Below are 11,606 nucleotides of genomic sequence, written 5' to 3'. Positions count from 1 at the left end.
ACTCTCTCAACAACTCTCCCTCACACTCTCTCTCTCTCCCTCACACACTCTCTCACCTCTCTCTCACACTCCCTCACACCCCAACCACACAACTCCCCACACACACTCCCCAACCACACCCACACTCTCACCCCACACACACCCCCACACACCCAACACCCTCACTCACCCTCACACACTCCCTCACTCTCTCCCACACACTCTCCCACACTCACCCTCACACTCTCTCACTCACACTCTCCCTCACACTCTCTCTCACACTCACCCTCACTCTCACACTCTCCCTCACACTCCTCTCCCTCACACTCTCCCTCACACACTCCCTCCACACTCTCTCTCACCCTCACACTCACTCACACTCTCCCTCACTCTCTCACCCTCACACCTCTCCCTCACACACTCCCACACCACTCTCCACACACTCTCCCCTCACACTCTCCCTCACACCCACCACTCACCCTCACACCCTCACACTCTCCCACACCTCACACTCTCCCACACTCTCCCTCACACTCTCCCACACACTCACCCCACTCACACTCTCCACACACACACTCTCCCACACCCACTCACACTCTCTCTCTCACACTCCCTCACCCTCTCCCTCACACTCTCTCTCACACTCTCCCTCACACACACTCCCACACACACCTCTCACACACACTCCCCCACCACTCTCACTCCACACACTCTCACCCACACACTCTCACACACTCCCTCACACTCCACACACACTCACCCACACACACCCTCACACACACTCCCCAACTCTCACACTCCCTCACTCACACTCTCCCACACCCACACACACCCCACTCACACCCTTCACACCTCACCCTCACACACTCTCCCACACACTCTCTCCTCACACCACTCACACACCACACTCACACTCACCCACACACACTCCCCTCACACTCTCCCCCACACACTCCCCACACACACACCCCACACACTCCCACACCCCACACCTCACCCCACACTCACTCCCCACACACCCTCACACACACACACCCTCACACTCACCCCACACCCACTCACACCACCCACACTCCCCACACACTCCCCCTCACACTCTCCCCTCACACACACCCTCACACACTCACACTCCCCTCACACACACCCACACACTCTCCCTCACACTCACCCCTCACACACCCCCACACTCACCCCTCACACACACCCTCACACTCACCACACTCTCCCTCACACTCACACCCACACACCCACCTCACACCACTCCCCTCACACACTCACCCACTCCACACTCCCCTCACACTCACTCCTCACACTCCCCTCACACACTCCCTCACACTCTCCTACACACTCCCACACACTCTCCCTCTCACACTCTCCCCCTCACCTCTCACTCTCTCTCTCCCTCACACTCTCACACTCTCCCTCTCACACACTCTCCCTCACACTCTCCTCACACTCTCCCCCTCACTCTCCCTCACACACTCTCTCTCTCACACTCTCCCTCTCCAACTCCCCCTCACTCTCTCTCCCTCACACTCTCCCTCACACTCTCTCTCTCACACTCTCCCTCACACTCTCCCCCTCACACACTCTCCCTGTCACACTCTCCCTCTCACACTCTCCCTCTCACACTCTCACACTCTCCCTCACACTCTCTCCCTCACACTCTCTCCCTCACACTCTCCCCCTCACACTCTCTCCCTCACTCTCCCTCACACTCTCTCCCTCACACTCTCCCTCTCACACTCTCCCTCTCACACACTCCCCTCTCACACCTCTCCCTCACTCTCTCTCACACTCTCCCTCACTCTCTCTCTCACACTCTCCCTCACTCTCTCTCTCACACTCTCCCTCACTCTCTCTCCCTCACACTCTCCTCTCACACTCTCTCTCTCACACTCTCCCTCACACTCTCCCTCTCACACTCTCTCTCTCACACTCTCCCTCTCTCTCTCACTCTCCCACTCACACTCTCCCTCTCACTCTCCCTCTCACACACTCTCTCTCTCACACTCTCCCTCACACTCTCTCTCTCCCACTCTCTCCCTCACACACTCCCTCTCACTCTCTCCCTCACACTCTCTCCCACTCTCCCTCACACTCTCTCTCTCACACTCTCCCTCACATTCTCTCTCTCCCACTCTCTCCCTCTCCCACTCTCTCCCTCTCCCACTCTCTCCCTCACACTCTCTCCCTCACACACTCTCCCTCTCTCTCACACACTCTCCCTCACTCTCTCTCCCTCACACTCTCTCTCTCACACTCTCTCCCTCACACTCTCCCTCTCACACTCTCTCTCTCACACTCTCCCTCTCACACTCTCCCTCTCTCTCTCACTCTCCCTCTCACACTCTCCCTCTCACTCTCCCTCTCACACTCTCTCTCTCACACTCTCTCCCTCTCACACTCTCCCTCTCACACTCTCCCTCACTCTCTCTCCCACTCTCTCCCTCACACACTCCCTCTCACTCTCTCCCTCCCACTCTCTCCCACTCTCCCTCACACTCTCTCTCTCACACTCTCCCTCACACTCTCCCTCACACTCTCTCTCTCCCACTCTCTCCCTCACACACTCCCTCTCACTCTCTCCCTCACACTCTCTCCCACTCTCCCTCACACTCTCTCTCTCACACTCTCCCTCACATTCTCTCTCTCCCACTCTCTCCCTCTCCCACTCTCTCCCTCACACACTCTCTCACACTCTCCCTCACACACTCTCTCTCTCACACTCTCACTCTCTCTCTCACACTCTCTCTCTCTCATTTTCTCAAACGGCGCTCCGAGGAGGGGGTGGATGCGGCCCAAGTGACTGATGCATGCCGAGTCAATGCGTGCCCGTGCCCGGGATGACGTGCTGCGTGCGCGTGCCCGGGTGACGTGCTGCGTGCGCGGACCCGGGCTGTCCTGCAGCGTGCGCGGGCCCGGGGTGACGTGCTGCGTGCGCGGACCCGGGCTGTCGTGCACCGTGCGGGTGTGACGTGTTGCGTGCGCGGGCCGCTGTTCCGGGAGCGAGGCGCTGAGTTGAGCCGAGCTGAGTCCGAATCGCCGCGCACACAGTGACTCTGTCTCCGGGCCTACGCCGCCCGCACGGTGAGTGCCGCCGCCATCCCGCGCTCCGTGTGTGGGTCAGAACGGGGTGGGCCGGGCCGGGCCGTGAGGGAGGGGACTCTAGGCCCAGCCCCGGCCCTCGGGCTCGCCTTGCTCCCGGGTCCTCGCATCGCTGCTGCTCCCCGTGTGCCGGCAGCACTCGAGCCCCGAGGCCTACCCGGGCCTACAGCGCCGCCCTGTTGGAAATTGATCGGGAGCGGGCGTCTGGGGAGCGGCCCGGGCTCCCTGCCTGGCCTGTGAAGGGGTGGAGGGATGGAGCGAGGGGAATGGCTTAGCCGGTCTCCGGGCCCACCCAGCCGCGCTCTCCCACTCCCAGCTGCTGCAGCTTGCCGTATGTGCCGGTGTTATTCCGGGCATTGACTCTGCGCTGCCCGCGGTGCTCGCACCAGCCCAGGCTAGCCCGGCCCAGTCTACACCGCCCAGCCCAGCACAGGCCGCCGGGCCTCGCCATTTTGTGGTGGATCACAGGCCGGGGTCCGGCCCCCAATAGCACAGTCCAGCACTGCAGAGCCTGGGCAGCCTCCTACCCTCCACCGCCGCCTGCTGCCACACCCCAAAACACGCTTCCACACACACTCACACTTCAAAACACACACTCACTTCTAAACTCGCTTCCACACACACTCAGACCCCAAAACCCGCTTCCCCACACACTCTCACCCGAAAACCCGCTTCCACAGATGTTCACACTTCAAAACCCGCTTCCACACACGCTCACACTTCAAAACCCGTTTCCCCACACACTCACACTCGAAAACCCGCTTCCACAGATGTTCACACTTCAAAACCCGCTTCCACACACGCTCACACTTCAAAACCCGTTTCCCCACACACTCACACTCGAAAACCCGCTTCCACAGATGTTCACACTTCAAAACCCGCTTCCACACACACACACACACACTTCAAAACCCGCTTCCCCACACACTCACACCCGAAAACCCGCTTCCACACACACTCACACTTCAAAACACACTTCCACACACACACTCACTTCAAAACCCGCTTCCACACTTCAAAACCCGCTTTCTCTCACACACACTTCAAAACACGCTTCCACACACACGCTCACACTTCAAAACACGCTTCCACACACACACACATTTCCACACACACCCCAAAACGCGCTTCCACACATTCTCACTTAAAAACACCCCAAAACCCACTCCACACCCACTCTCACTTCAAAACACGCTTGCACACACACACCAAAATCCGCTTCCACACACACTCACTTCAAAACACGCTTCCACACACACACACCCCAAAATCCGCTTCCACACACGTTCACACTTCAAAACACGCTTCCACACACGATCACACTTCAAAACACGCTTCCACACACGTTCACACTTCAAAATCCGCTTCCACACACACTCACCCCAAAATCTGCTTCCACACACATCAAAACACGCTTCCACACACTCTCACATCAAAACACGCTTCTACACACTCACACTTCAAAACACGCTTCCACACACACACTCACCCCAAAATCTGCTTCCACACACATCAAAACACGCTTCCACACACTCTCACATCAAAACACGCTTCTACACACACACACTTCAAAACACGCTTCCACACACACACTCACCCCAAAATCCGCTTCCACACACACTCACTGACTTAATAAAACTCACTACGCACTTGGTTTGAGTATAAAGCAAAGCTTTAATCAACTTGTTTCAGAACATGGAGTTCTAGTTGTGCTTCACTGGTTCCTGTCTTACAAAATGTCCCCAGGCAAGCTGGGCCCACACCTGAGTATTTATACTCCTTGGACGGCGCCACCAGCTGGCCGTCCAGTGTTATTTCATGAGTAGTTTCTTTATGATGATGAGATTTATAACACTCACTTCAAAACACGCTTCCACACACACACACACACACACACACACACACACACTCACTTCAAAACATGCTTCCACACACACACTCACTTCAAAACATGCTTCCACACACACACACTTCAAAACACGCTTCCACACACACTCGAACTTCAAAACACGCTTCCACACACACACACTTCAAAACACGCTTCCACACACACTCACTTCATAACATGCTTCCATACACACACTTCAAAACACGCTTCCACACACACTCGAACTTCAAAACACGCTTCCACACACACACACTTCAAAACACGCTTCCACACACACTCACTTCATAACATGCTTCCATACACACACTTCAAAACATGCTTCCACACACACTTCAAAACATGCTTCCATACACACACTTCAAAACACGCTTCCCATACACACTTCAAAACACGCTTCTATACACACACACACTTCAAAACATGCTTCTATACACACACTTCAAAACATGCTTCCATACACACACACACTTCAAAACATGCTTCCATACACACACTTCAAAACATGCTTCCATACACACACTTCAAAACATGCTTCCACACACTCACTTCAAAACACGCTTCCACACACTCACTTCAAAACACGCTTCCCCACACACACACTTCAAAACACGCTTCCACACACACACTCACTTCAAAACACGCTTCCACACAAGCTCTCACTTCAAAACACGCTTCCATGCACACACACTTCAAAACACACTTCCATACACGCTCACACTTCAGATCACGCTTCCACACATGCTCACACTTCAGATGACGCTTCCAGACACGCTCATGCTTCCACACATGCTCACACTTCAAAACACGCTTCCACACATACACTTCAAAACATGCTTCTACACACACACACTTCAAAACATGCTTCCACACACACTCACTTCAAAACATGCTTCCACACACACTCACTTCAAAACATGCTTCCACACACACTCACTTCAAAACATGCTTCCACACACTCACTTCAAAACACGCTTCCACACACACTCACTTCAAAACATGCTTCCACACACTCACTTCAAAACACGCTTCCACACACACTCACTTCAAAACATGCTTCCACACACACACTCACTTCAAAACATGCTTCCACACACACACACACTTCAAAACACGCTTCCACACACACCCGAACTTCAAAACACGCTTCCACACACACTTCAAAACACGCTTCCACACACACTCACTTCATAACCTGCTTCCATACACACACTTCAAAACATGCTTCCACACACACATCAAAACATGCTTCCATACACACACTTCAAAACATGCTTCCGTACAGACACTTCAGAACATACTTCCCCGCACATTCACATTTCAAAACATGCTTCCATACACACACTTCAAAACATGCTTCCATACACACTTCAAAACACGCTTCCATACACACACACTTCAAAACATGCTTCCATACACACACACTTCAAAACATGCTTCCATACACACACTTCAAAACACGCTCACACTTCAGATGACGCTTCCAGACCCGCTCATGCTTCCACACATGCTCACACTTCAAAACACGCTTCCACACACATACACTTCAAAACATGCTTCCACACACACACTTCAAAACATGCTTCCACACACACACTCAATTCAAAACACGCTTCCACACACACTCACTTCAAAACATGCTTCCACACACACACAATCAAAACACGCCTCCACACACACACATCAAAACACGCTTCCACACACGCTCTCTCTTCAAAACACGCTTCCACGCACACAGTTCAAAACACACTTCCACACACGCTCACACTTCAGATCACACATCCACACACGCTCCCACTTCAAAACACGCTTCCACTGATGCTCCCACTTCAAAACACGCTTCCACACACGCTCCCACTTCAAAACACGCTTCCACACACGCTCCCACTTCAAAACACGCTTCCACTCACGCTCACACTTCAAAACACGTTTCCACACATGCTCTCACTTGAAAACACGTTTCCACACATGCTCTCACTTCAAAACACGCTTCCACACACACTCACTGCAAAACAGGCTTCCACACACACACTCACTTCAAAACAAGCTTACACACACTTCAAAACACGCTTCCACGCACACACTTCAAAACACGCTTCCACGCACGCTCACAGTTCCAAGCACGCTTCCACACACACACTCTTCAAAACACGCTTCCACACACGCTCTCACTTCAAAACACACTTCCACACACGCTCTCACTTCAAAACACGCTTCCACACACACTCTCACTTCAAAACACACTTCCACACACACTCACTTCAAAACATGCTTCCACACACACACTCACTTCAAAACATGCTTCCATACACACACTTCAAAACATGCTTCCATACACACACTCACTTCAAAACACGCTTCCACACACACTCACTGCAAAACAGGCTTCCACACACACACTCACTTCAAAACACGCTTCCACACACACTCACTGCAAAACAGGCTTCCACACACACACTCACTTCAAAACACGCTTCCACACACACTCACTTCAAAACACGCTTCCACACACACACTCACCCCAAAATCGGCTTCCCCACACACTCACACATCAAAACACGCTTCCACACACTCACTTCAAAACACGCTTCCACACACACTCACTTCAAAACACGCTTCCACACATGCGCTCACTTCAAAACATGCTTCCACACACGCTCACACTTCAAAACACGCTTCCACACACGCTCACACTTCAGATCACGCTTCCACACACGCTCCCACTTCAAAACACGCATCCACTGACGCTCACACTTCAAAACACGCTTCAGCACACGCTCACACTTCAAAACACGCTTCCGCACACGCTCACATATCAAAACACGCTTCCACACACTTGAAAACAAGTTTCCACACACACACACTTCAAAACACGCTTCCACACACACACTCACTTCAAAACACCTCACGCTCACATATCAAAACACGCTTCCACACGCACTCTCACTTCAAAACAAGCTTACACACACTTCAAAACACGCTTCCACGCACACACACTCTTCAAAACACGCTTCCACACATGCTCTCACTTCAAAACACACTTCCACACACGCTCACACTTCAAAACACACTTCCACACACGCTCCCACTTCAAAACACGCTTCCACTGACGCGCTCACTTCAAAACACGCTTCCACTGACGCTCACACTTCAAAACACGCTTCCGCACACGCTCACACTTCAAAACACGCTTCCGCACACGCTCACACTTCAAAACACGCTTCCGCACACGCTCACACTTCAAAACACGCTTCCGCACACGCTCACATATCAAAACACGCTTCCACACACTTGAAAACTAGTTTCCACACACACACTTCAAAACACGCTTCCACACACACTCTCACTTCAAAACACCCCAAGACACGCTTCCACACACACACACTCTTCAAAACACACTTCCACACATGCTCTCACATCAAAACACGCTTCCACACACACTCTCACTTCAAAACACCCCAAGACACGCTTCCACACACACACTCTCTTCAAAACACACATCCACACACACTCTCACTTCAAAACACGCTTCCACACACACTCACTTCAAAACACGCTTCCACACACACTCACTTCAAAACACGCTTACACACACACACACACACACACACACACACACTTCAAAACACGCTTCCCCACACACCCACACTTCAAAACACGCTTCCACACACACTCTCACTTCAAAACACGCTTCCACACACACACTCACTTCAAAACACGCTTCCACACACACTCACTTCAAAACATGCTTCCACACACACACTCAGTTCAAAACACGCTTCCACACACACTCACTTCAAATCACGCTTCCACACACACACCCCAAAATCGGCTTCCACACGCGCACTCACATCAAAACACGCTTCCACACACACTCGCTTCAAAACACGCTTCCACACACACTCGCTTCAAAACACGCTTCCACACACACTCGCTTCAAAACACGCTTCCACACACACTCGCTTCAAAACACGCTTCCACACACACTCACTTCAAAACACGCTTCCACACACACACACACACACTTCAAAACACGCTTCCCCACACACTCTCACTTCAAAACACGCTTCCACACACACACTCACTTCAAAACACGCTTCCACACACACTCTCACTTCAAAACATGCTTCCACACACACACTCAGTTCAAAACACGCTTCCACACACACTCACTTCAAATCACGCTTCCACACACACACCCCAAAATCGGCTTCCACACGCGCACTCACATCAAAACACGCTTCCACACACACTCGCTTCAAAACACGCTTCCACACACACTCGCTTCAAAACACGCTTCCACACACACTCGCTTCAAAACACGCTTCCACACACACTCGCTTCAAAACACGCTTCCACACACTCACTTCAAAACACGCTTCCACACACACACACACACACACACACACACACACACACTTCAAAACACGCTTCCCCACACACTCTCACTTCAAAACACGCTTCCACACACACACTCACTTCAAAACACGCTTCCACACACACTCTCACTTCAAAACACGCTTCCACACACACACTCACTTCAAAACACGCTTCCACACACTCACTTCAAAACATGCTTCCACACACGCTCTCACTTCAAAACACGCTTCCACACACTCACTTCAAAACATGCTTCCACACACGCTCTCACTTCAGATCACGCTTCCACACACGCTCCCACTTCAAAACACGCTTCCACTCACGCTCACACTTCAAAACACGTTTCCACACACACACACACTTCAAAACACGTTTCCACACATGCTCACACTTCAAAACACGCTTCCACACACGCTCACACTTCAAAACACGCTTCCACACACGCTCACACTTCAAAACACGCTTCCACACACACTTCAAAACACGATTCCACACACACACTCTTCAAAACATGCTTCCGCACACGCTCTCACTTCAAAACATGCTTCCACACACTCACTTCAAAACACGCTTCCGCACACACACTTCAAAACACGCTTCCGCACACACACACAGTTCAAAACACGCTTCCACACAAGCGCTCACTTCAAAACGCGCTTCCAAACACATACATTTCAAAACACGCTTACTCACACTTCAAAACACGCTTCCGCACACACACTCACTTCAAAACACGCTTCCACACACGCTCACACTTCAAAACACGCTTCCACACGCGCTCACTTTAAAACCTACTTCCACACACGCTCACTTCAAAATACCCAAAACATGCTTACTCTCACTCTCGCGCGCTCTCTCACACTTCAAAACACCCCAAAACCTGCTTCTGCGCACACTCACACACACATCTCGAAACGTATCAAATCACATTGTATCAAACACACAAGGCATAATAATGTAAAAGTTTATGGAATTGGAAAACAAGTTTTACCACAAAATGGTGGTCATTGCAATGCGGTTCCCACCTCTGGTGTGAGATGTTTCACAGTATGTACCAAGATAAATTATTAGGTCAATGATTACAGGTTCTCCCTATTCAGCAATTCAGATGGTGTAGCCAACTGCAAGAGTGACATTTCATTAATGTTTGCATGTCAGCGAGGTTGAATGAGTGGTAATTTTTTTGGATAATTTGCCCACCGTGATCTTTTAAACCATTAAGCATTGTCAAAAGCATGGTCGAAGTATTGTGACATAAGTGAAAGGGTAATAAATAGCTTGGGTGGATCAATTAGGATAATCTCGTGTGACTATGCAGGAGCAAAGTTTGATTTTTAAAATATTACAGGGAAGTGTGCAGTGTAGTTTTGTTTTATAGAATAAAAAGTGTGTCTGGGAGTCGATTTTTAAAGAAGGTTTGTTCCCTCACATGTAAGTAAAACTGGAGAGCTCTTCTGTACTGGAACAAGATTCGGATTTAGTTTGACTTTATTCTACTGCTGATCTTTCGTAGAATCCTGTATGTCAGCACCTCCCTCATAGCATCTATTGGTACTTAGAATGGTGACGAATTCTTCTCTTTGACCAAGTTTCTCCACTCCTGAAGGCATTCATTTTTTGCTGCTGTGTGTTATTCAATCACCAGGGCATCACAATAGATCTCAGTCCTGTCCTCACTGGACATGAACATACAATCATAAAACAACATGCTAGAGTTTGACATGAAGTTTGAGAAAGATAAAGATCACACACACACAGGTTTTAACTTTAAGTAAGGTTAACTTCAACAGAATGAGACATTCACTAAGCAGGTTAAACTGGCTGAGCTGTTAAGAGGTAAACCTACAGGAAAAACAGTGGGAGGTATTCAAAGTACAATACCAACACATGTCCCTGAAGAGCAAAAAAGCAACCACGGTTAACATGTGAGGTAAGACGCAGTGTAAAGATAAAGGAAGTGCCTTTCATAAATGCCGCAAAGTGGTAATCCAGTGAACTGGGAGAAATACAGAAAACAAAAGGACACAAAGACACCGTGGCTAACAAGGGAAATTAGGGATAGCATAAGATCCAAGGAGAGGACATATAAATTGGCCAGAAAAAGCAATAATCCTGAGGATTGGGAGCAATTTAGGATTCAACAAAGGAGGACAAAGGGATTAATTAAGAAGGGGAAAATAGAGTATGAGAGTAAGCTTTCAGGGAACATAAAAACTGACTAAAAACTTTTATAGATATGTGAAGAGAAAAAGAT

General features: G+C 50.3%; 1 long non-coding RNA gene across 1 annotated transcript in view; it reads left to right on the top strand.

Moving 5' to 3' along the window:
• The first annotated feature begins 2,918 nt into the window (after nucleotides 1-2,918).
• LOC147109731 (uncharacterized) overlaps nucleotides 2,919-11,606 on the top strand; it is a 30,262-nt gene continuing 21,574 nt past the window's right edge. The window contains exon 1 of the long non-coding RNA XR_015080341.1: nucleotides 2,919-3,069. This is a non-coding gene — a long non-coding RNA (uncharacterized LOC147109731). The remainder of the gene's footprint in view (nucleotides 3,070-11,606) is intronic.

This window comes from Somniosus microcephalus, chromosome 12 (assembly GCF_052327205.1).
Source record: "Somniosus microcephalus isolate GS21.2 chromosome 12, FLI_Smic_1.0, whole genome shotgun sequence".
NCBI lineage: Eukaryota > Metazoa > Chordata > Chondrichthyes > Squaliformes > Somniosidae > Somniosus > Somniosus microcephalus.
This window is presented reverse-complemented; position numbering and strand designations above follow the sequence as displayed.